This window comes from Gopherus flavomarginatus, assembly GCF_025201925.1.
Source record: "Gopherus flavomarginatus isolate rGopFla2 chromosome 13 unlocalized genomic scaffold, rGopFla2.mat.asm SUPER_13_unloc_1, whole genome shotgun sequence".
Taxonomy (NCBI): Eukaryota; Metazoa; Chordata; order Testudines; family Testudinidae; genus Gopherus; species Gopherus flavomarginatus.
In genome coordinates, this window is record NW_026114609.1 from 3,602,981 (window position 1) to 3,612,680 (window position 9,700).

Genomic DNA, 9,700 nt, shown 5'->3' on the forward strand with positions numbered 1-9,700 from the left:
GTGGGTGTAGGAGTCACTGGGTAAAATTCTCTGCACTCTGTTCTGGATCAGGTCAGAGCAGAGGTACCTAGTGATCTAGTCTGGCTGTAAAATCTATATATCAACCCCAATTATGGTGTGAAATTAATCCTCAGGAATGGCTGTTCCCCACCCAGACCCAGCAAAGGGCTCTCCAAGGAAGGGGGCTGTTGAGGAAGGAAAGAAGAAAGATGTCCTTCTCTCCCTAGAGGAACTGGGCTCTGCGCTTTGGACAGAAAGGAGGGGAAGGAAATGGCCACATGATGGCAGTGGAACCTAAGAAATGAAACACAACAGGCTTCTGTGCACATTGATTCTGCACAGTGAACGAACCTGACTCCTGTATCATGAAAAGCCAAAAAGCCATTTCTTTGTGTGACAGGGAGAAAAGAGTTCTAATCATTCCTGCCCATTTACTTTTGATTTATTTTACATTATAAAGAAAATTGTAACAAAATTAGTCTGAACTTGAGCTGCCTATTATTAAAAGCCTGTTCCCCAATTCAGTTCCAACTGCCCTGCTAGAAACACCCCCAGGTCCCTGCTCACTCCAGGAAGAGGAAAAAGAGAACCCCCCACTGGGCACTGCCCTTGGCTCCAGGCTGCTGTCCCAGGGTGTGTGTGGGGACTGATTGTTTGCTGCTGAGGAGGGAGCCAGTACAGGGCTCTGGTGCTCTGCTCCTAGCATCTGCCCAGCCCAGGCTGTCCTCTGCCTCAGCTGCTGCTCCCAGCCTGCTCTAGAGTCAAACAAGCAGGGCTCCCAGGGGAACAGAGGCTGGGACAGGGCAGCAGCCTGGGTTGGGCTGAGAAGATGCTAGGAGTTCTCGTTCCCTGAGAACTGGCCTGGCTCGCTTCTCAATAGCAAACAAACCAATTCCACATCCCCTCCCCAGAAAACTCAGCCTGAAGCCAAGGGCAGCAGGGGACGATTGCCTTTAGTTCCCACCAAGGCAGGAGAGAACCCAGGGCCTTTCTAGCAGAGCTTATGGAACTGACGTGGGGAAACCAGCCTTTAATAACAGGCAGCTCAAGTTGAAACTAAGTGTTTTTAATGATTTCTACAACATTAAATAACCCTGCAATCATAGTGTCATCATCCATAAAATTGCTTCAGCCTTACAGGTTCTCAAGTATGAAACTAAACATCTCTTCAAATCCAAGGAAGTGGAGATCAGTCAATCTTCAGAGTCATCCCACATAAAATAATCATGTTGTGGTACATACTGGCCCCATCATGTGGCCATCGCCTTTCCCTCCTCTCTGTTAAAAGTTTTAGTATTTTGCACAGAAACTTTCTTCCCTCAGGAGAGACCTGGGAACCAGGGCTGCCAGCCAGACAAACACCTTTAAGAGAAGGCGTAATCTGTCAAAAAATGATCTCCCTCCTTCAGTTCAGTGACACCCTGAAACGTTACTTATCAGGGCAGAGCCGGAGGAATGAAAGCAGCTACATCAAGCCTCTGTGTAGCTAGCAGGAATGAACACAAACACTCCCTTGTATCTGAAGAGATGTTTAGTTTTACCCTTGGTAAACTACAAGGCTAAAGGGAAAGGTGATGGTAGTGTCAGATATAAAGGGTGAAACATGAAACAATCATCATAGTTATGCCCATAGCAACTGTAAATATTTCTAAATTCATCTTATTATCATCAGTGTATTATTTTCTCTGTCATCTAGACATTGACTAGACCTTGACCAAGAAATTTGGGTCTTGACAAAATAATCAGCTACCCCTCATTAATGTAATGGACTTGACACCCACTCGGGTGCCTCCACACAGGTTCAAGTACTAACAACAGTGGCACCTTACAGCCATAGCTTTTAATCAGGGCAATACATTGATACAAATTCCTGTTAAATCATTTCTCAGCCAGAGTCCATCGCCCACATTCCTTAAGACACTGGGCCACCATGTGGACGTTTCATTTACCGCCTCAATTTCACACAGAGACACAATTTCCTTTGCACAGATCCAATAACAGTAAAACCTCCCTGTGTCTCTAGTCTGAGCCAGGGCATTCGATTCCAGTGAACCCTTCTCTCCTGCAATGGCAATGGTCAGACAGAGGGGACGTGGTCACCTGCATCCCTACCAGGGAGATATTGGCTCGACTCTTTCTTTCTGCTGCTGTTGTTAGTCCATGAAACATCAGGGATGGAATGCAAGGCTAAGCTCACACACCAATCCCCTGAAACATTTCAGTGCCCCAGAGAAATCCTGCCCCCGGCTATTGGAATGATGTGGTGGAGATTCGAATTGGAAAGGGACTGTCTGAATTGTCAGTGTGAGGAATGAACAACAATCTATAGCAATGTCGTTAGCCACAAACACACTAATCATGCTCCAGCTGGAAGGAAAATGGGCAGGAACTCTTGCTGTTCACCATGGACACAATTACACTAATGCACAGCCGTGAGTGTGCTGGGGAAGGTGGTCTGAGCCATTTGAAGTGACAATTCTGTGAGAACAGGTTCATCGTGTAGGGCAACAGGTGTACATCAAGTAGTTGTGGCTGAGTGGTTAAGGTGGTGGACTAGAAATCCATTGGAGTCTCCCCACACAGGTTCAAATCCTGCCAACTGTGAAAGCATTAGTGTATTGTCATTGCTGCTGTCTTAGTGCCTGAGCATCCATGGAGCCAGATCTGGTCTCCCTCTGAGGCTGGCTATGCTTAAAATACTGCTGTAGCACTGTGGAGTAGACAGTTGCTACAGTGAGGAGAGGGGTTTTCCATCCCTGTAATAGCTGCATTGGCAAAACAATTTTTCCTTCCATTTAGCACTGTCTAACCATGGCTTAGGTCAGCTTAATTATACTGGTTCTGGGGGGTTTCACACCCTGAACGATGTACTTGTTAGAGGGTTTATCCCATCACCCTCCCATTCCCTGGTCCTTCTCACGTGACCAGAGAGCAGCAATTCATGAAGCTCAAAGGTGCAAACAATTCAATGTTTTTTGGGGTAAACTTCCAGCAAGCAATGATTCCAGTTTCCTTCCTCAGCATCCCCCTTCCCAGCTCTGACACCACAGAGGCTTGCCTGTGACCCCGTTCCCCTTCCCTGTTCCTATTCCCTCCCTTAGCAAAACATAATTCCAATTCCCCTACCTCAATTCCCATTTGCATTCCCCCCTTACTTCCTGATTGACTGCAGACTATATAGTAAAACTTGAGTTCTGCTTAGCTCTATCTTAACCAATCATTTTACTGACCAATCCTAACATAGTGTAACATGATTATCTAACCAATTATACCCCACCACCTTAATTGGTTTACACAAAACAAATTAATTATACAGCAGACAGAAACAGTTATAGAACCAGACAGAGATTATGCAGACAAGCAATAGGAAAGTGGGGACTACAGTGACAGAACAGCAAGGAAATGAGGATTTCACACCCCAGCTGTTGGTAAATGAGTTGTTCACAGACAGGATGCTATCATAGAAGAGGTGGTGGGTGCTGGTTGCTTAACTGTCTGGTGCACAGGGGAGGATTTTGAGGTTCACCATTACTCTCTCAGAATGCCAGCACCCATCTTTTGTTCACTTAAAAAGCGAACAGGGAGATTCCAACACCACAGAACTCATGGAGCTCCAGGAAACGTGTAACTTTAGGTACAGGTGAGTATGTCTAAAAATCAGCTGTGCTGTAGAAGGTCTCTAGAAGTTGAAAGAGGTGTGCCATCTTGACCTCCCTAAAGAGTTCATCAACTATTAATGGAAACTAGGGTTGATAAGTCACATTCTTTGTAATATCAGGATGGTGGACTGGTCTAAAGTGCTAGTTATAAGTTTCGTTTTTTCCAATCCATTGGGTGTTCTGGCCTCTGCATGGAGACGTGGTTTCAAATCCCACTCCTGACATGATCATTTAATTCTATCTGCAGAAAATGGCCTCACTTTAATCTCCTTTGCAACAATAGAACACCATTTGCTTAGCTTTTCTCTTCCAGTTGTTGTGAGAGAAGTTCCAAACCAGGGGGAAACAGGGCCTGTTCTCTCGACTCATCAGTTTTTGTCTTCCTTCATTCCAAGCCATTTCCTCAGATACATCCATATTTCCCACACTTTTATGAAACTTTAGGGTCATCATTTAATTGCCACACAACTGTACTTCTGAAGTAAAGTGAAACACAACATTTTCTGGATATTCTTGCAGAAGAGTTTTGTTTTCTGACCTGGAATTGAACAGGGGCTACCCGAGGGGGACAATTCTACTCCCTTTTCTTTGCTCATCCAAAAAACATAAGTGTGTGGTGCCCTTTGTTTCCTTGTTCTTCAAACACCTGCCAGGGACGGCCAAGGGAGACTTGGTCCTGACTCTCGGGGTCCCTCCCTGCCCTACCTTTCTATATGATTCTGTTGTGTGGGTTTGTGCTGTGTCGCTGTTCCAAGCTGAGCTGTTTTGCACAGTGTCACTTTGCACTCTGATGCATTGTTTCATGTTGTATGGTTTTTGTACTGGCTTGTGTTGCACTGGTTTGAGCTGAGCTCTTTTGCAGTGCGTCATTTTGCCCCATGGGGCGTTCATTTTCATGGTGATGAATTGTCGGGCTTTGCACTCCTACATGTTGTCACTTTGTGCTGTAGAATGTCAGTTCACTCTGAATTGTTAGATGTTAGATTGGGGTGTTTCCATTTTTGTTGTTGTTAATATTGTATTGCGATGGCATTGAATTATAGAGCTGTACGGCTGCAAGGGCCCTGGAGAGGTCATGTATTCCAGCCCTCTCTGCTGAAGCAGAGCCAAGCAGAGATGATGCATTGGGGGCATGTGGGATCAAGTGCCCACAGCAGTCGGCCCAGGCAGGGAGCAGAAGGAGGGAACCAGAGCCAGAGCAGGTTGTCTATGGGACCAAGTATATGCAGAGTATCCTTGACTGAGGTTTGTTCAACCTGTTCTTAAAAGCCTCCTACGACAGAGACTCCACAGACACCCTTGGGAGCCTATTCCAGAGCTTAACTACCCTCAGAGTTAGAAAGCTGTTCCCAGTATCTAACGTGAATCTCCCTGGCTGCAGATTAAGTCCATTACTTCTTGTCCTACCATCAGTGGACATGGAGACCAATTGATCATTGTCCTATTTATAAAGACCAAACTTTTCCCTCTGCAATCATCTGTTAATTAGTTATTATCCCCTCTTCTTGCCTGGGTACAATGGAAGAGGAGAAAATACTCTCTTAACACAGGATGCAAATGTCAGTTTGTTCTCTCTTCATGTTTTAGTGAAACTCAGAGAGAAGAAGAAACATGACCTTCCAAAGAGCACAGAGAGTTTTTTTCAGCTGGAACTGTGACTATCAGCAGAAGAGTGACATCTAAGGGCTGTCGCTACCACCCACCATGGGGCTTGAATTTATGATGGTGGGATTGAGAGCATCATGCTCTACCAACAGAGCTAGCTAGATTTAAAGTCAGTCAACTGCCCAGTCGCCGTGTAGAAGGTGCCCTATAAGAACATAAGAACGGCCATACCGGGCCAGACCAAAGGTCCATCTAGCCCAGTATCTGTCTACCGACAGTGGCCAATGCCAGGTGCCCCAGAGGGAGTGAAGCTAACAGGCAGTGATCAAGTGATCTCTCTCCTGCCATCCATCTCCATCTTCTGATGAACAGAGGCTAGGGACACCATTTTTTACCCTTCTTGGCTAATAGCCTTTTATGGACCTAGCTACCATGAATTTATCCAGTTCCCTTTTAAACATTGTTATAGTCCCAGCCTTCACAACCTCCTCAGGTAAGGAGTTCCACAAGTTGACTGTGCTCTGTGTGAAGAAGAACTTCCTTTTATTTGTTTTAAACCTGCTACCTATTAATTTCATTTGGTGACCCCTAGTTCTTGTATTATGGGAATAAGTAAATAACTTTTCCTTATCCACTTTCTCAACATCACTCATGACTTTATATACCTCTATCATATCCCCCCTTAGTCTCCTCTTTTCCAAGCTGAAGAGTCCTAACCTCTTTAATCTCTCCTCATATGGGACCCTCTCCAACCCCCTAATCATTTTAGTTGCCCTTTTCTGAACCTTTTCTAGTGCTAGAATCTCTTTTTTGAGGTGAGGAGACCACATCTGTACACAGTATTCGAGATGTGGGCGTACCATGGATTTATATAAGGGCAATAATATATTGTGAGTCTTATTTTCTATCCCCTTTTCAATGATTCCTAACATCCTGTTTGCTTTTTTGACCACCTCTGCGCACTGCGTGGACATCTTCAGAGAACTATTCACAATGATGCCAAGATCTTTTTCTTGACCCTTTGTACCTAAATTAGCCCCCATCATATTGTATGTATAGTTGGGGTTATTTTTTCCAATGTGCATTACTTTACATTTATCCACATTAAATTTAATTTGCCATTTTGTTGCCCAATCACTTAGTTTTGTGAGATCTTTTTGAAGTTCTTCACAATCTGCTTTGGTCTTAACTATCTTGAGTAGGTTAGTATCATTTGCAAACTTTGCCACCTCACTGTTTACCCCTTTCTCCAGATCATTTCTGAAAAAATTGAATAGGATTGGTCCTAGGACTGACCCTTAAGGAACACCACTAGTTACCCCTCTCCTTTCTGAGAATTTACCATTAATTCCTACCCTTTGTTCCCTATCTTTTAACTAGTTCTCAATCCCTCAATCCCTGAGGGTGTTTATTTGTGAGCTGAGGTTCTCTGTCTGACGTTTGACTTCTTTCCTGGTTTGTTATGTACCCAGCGAGCAAACCGGAGCTGTCACAAGGCTGGTTAGATGCTGCTTTCTAGCCCAGAAAGCTGGGGTTGATTTAGCATGCTGCCATCATCAGCTGGTCAGAGAAACTATGGGGGAGGGTGGAATTTAGGATTCTCCCACCAAGGGGAAGTGCTGTTAGACTCATCTAGTGGGGGAGAATCTGAGTCTGAGTTCCCCACATGACACACACACATTTTCACAGGGAATCAGGTTCCCTGGAGAAAAACTCATAAGAAGCCCAGACCCAGGAGTGTCAGAGAAGGGAATCACTGTTTGCCTTAAGAGGTGGGTGAGGGAAACCTACAGGTCCTTAGATCCCTCCAGCGCCTGATAGAATCATTTGTGGGAAAAGTCTGGGGAAGCCAAGGAGGACAAAGAGAGGGAAAAAGGCCTTGCAACTGTTGTGCAATCACCATGCTCTCAGCAGAAGGGTCCAGGGGGCTCAGCACTCAGAACTCACAAGATGGCAAAGCTCAGAGCCCTGTTCCACGGAGTCAGAATGTGATCAGCTCACAGCGAGGGGGAGCAACACCCTTTCCTTGGTCTCTATGCCAGAGCGCCTATCAGCTGAGTGTCCTTCCTGCAAGAGTCGGCTGCTGAGAGGGTTGTGCTGGGGTAAATGAAGGCAGAGGAGGATTGTTCCTCCTGGGTTTTTTTTGCGTGGCTCTGTGATCCTGCTGGAGGAAGCATCCTTAGAGTTTGTTTCAGTGGCTTGTGTTGGGCTGAGGTTGTGACCCTAAGTACAGGGGTTCCTGCACTCTCTGTTCTTAACACTTCAGGGAGTGGACAATGGAGCACTGTCAGAAAGTGGATAGAAAGTAGCCTAAGAAAGTGTAGTATAAGAGGGAAGAAAAACATTATTATCAGTTCAATGGTGGTCTAGTGGTTTGGGTTTGGTACTTTCGCTGCCATGCCCTGGGTTCAAGTCCCAGTCAGGGAAAAGTGATTTTAAACCAAAAAAGCTTCAGTTGTTCTTCACTTGCAATGTAAACAAATCTGTGTTTTTTTCCTGATGCCTCCATCTTCCCAGTGTCTCCATGGCAGGACTGGCTCCAGGCACTAGCGCAGCAAGCAGGTTTCTGGAGCAGCCAATGGAATGGGGAGGCTTCTGCAGCAATTGGGCCCTCTCAGTCCCTCTCGGAGGGAAAGACTTGCCGCCAAAAGCAGCAGAGGTAGAGCTGCCGCTGATTGCAGCTTTTTTATTTTTTTTTTCTGCTTGCGGTGGCAAAAATGCTGGAACTGGCCCTGCTCCATGGAAGACAATTTGTTAAATCCCGGATGAGTGGAGTTAAATCAGTTCTCAGCCTGAGTCCTTAGGGCTTAATCCTGAGGATACTGTCCCATCATGGGGCCATTTCCCTCCTCTCTTTCATACAGAAGCACAATTTTCCTTGCACAGGCACAGGAGCAGCAAGATCTTTCTCTGTTCTTTTTGCAAAGCAGGGGGCCAAATTCCATGGAAACAATGGAGAAGCAGGGGGCCCTGGGCACATCCAGCCCTGGCTGTGAGATGTTCCCTCCCCTCTTTCTTTATGCCCCTGTTGTTATTTCATGGATTGTCTGGGATGGGGGAAAAGCTGAGTTCACTCCAGGTGAAGGATAAAAAGAACCCTGAAAGTCTCAGGCCCCAACCCCTGCTACCAGGATCACTGAGGTGTTGGGGATTTGAGTAGGAAAGGCACTGTGTGAAGTGTCAAGGTGGGGAATGAATAACAATCTACAACTAGATCCACCTCATTAACCACTGACACAGGCTAATCCTGCTGCGGATAGAAGGGAAACTGGGAGTGATTCTTTGCTGTTCAGCCATAGAAACAGTGACCCAATTGCACCGCAGTGAATGTGCTGGGGAAAGCTGGACTTCACAGGCAGGTGGAAACACCTAGAACTCCCCACCCCACTTCTGCCGCCAGGGTGAGGTGTTGAGATGCTCACAGCATCCCCCACCATGACCTTGGAGCAGGGGATTGCAGCACCCCCCCCAACCAAGGGAGGGGAGATGGCTGAGTGTATCTCTGCCCCCTGAGTCCAGGGCACAAACTCTCTCTACCCCACACATAGAATCTGGCCCTGCTGCAAAGTGACCCCTATGAACAAGTAACCTCCAGGAGAGCAGGCCTGGCCCTCAGAGAGGGGAATGGGCTTCTCATGAAGCTTATAGGTCACTGGATGCAGTGAGAACAGGAGGCCTCTGAGTATAATCCATAGCAAATACAGCCCATCTGGGGATGTAGCTCAGTGGTAGAGCACATACTTTGCATGTATGAGGCCCTGTGTTCAATTTCCAGGTTCATTTTTTCACCCTGCTCTTTGCTCATGCCCAGAGGGGATGTGGCCCACCAGTCTCCCTGCACCAGTTTCAGTCCTGCTCAGTGAGGGGCAAGTGCCAATTGCATGGAAGGTCTGGGGGGTTTCTGCTCCAAAGTCACCTTGGTACATTTAAGATTCCCTCTCGCTGTGCTGCTTGAGACAAGGGTAGATGAGAAGGGTGAATCCTCCAGCACTGGAGGGAAAGTTCCCATCTGCTCAGACTGAGAGGCAAGAAAACAGAGGGGCAGTCAGTGCTCGGAAAGGAGAGAGGTCAGTGATGTACACCCAACAGGAGACACTGTCTTTTTGAGTATCACAGGGGTAGCTGCGTTAATCAGGATTTGTAAAAAGTGAGAGTCCTGTGGCACCTTATAGACTAACAGACGTACAGGAGCATAAGCTTTGAGGGGTGAATCCCCACTTCATCGGATGAATGGAGTGGGAATTCTGTGCCTGGCTAGCCAACTACAAAAGCAATTTCTCCTCCCTTGGCGTTCACACCTCAACTGCTAGAAGAGGGCCTTATCCTCCCTGATAGAACTAACCTCCATATCTCTAGACTAATTCTTACCTGCATATTTATACCTGCCCCTGCAAATTTCCGCCACATGCATCCAACAAAGTGGGAGAGAGTTCGGG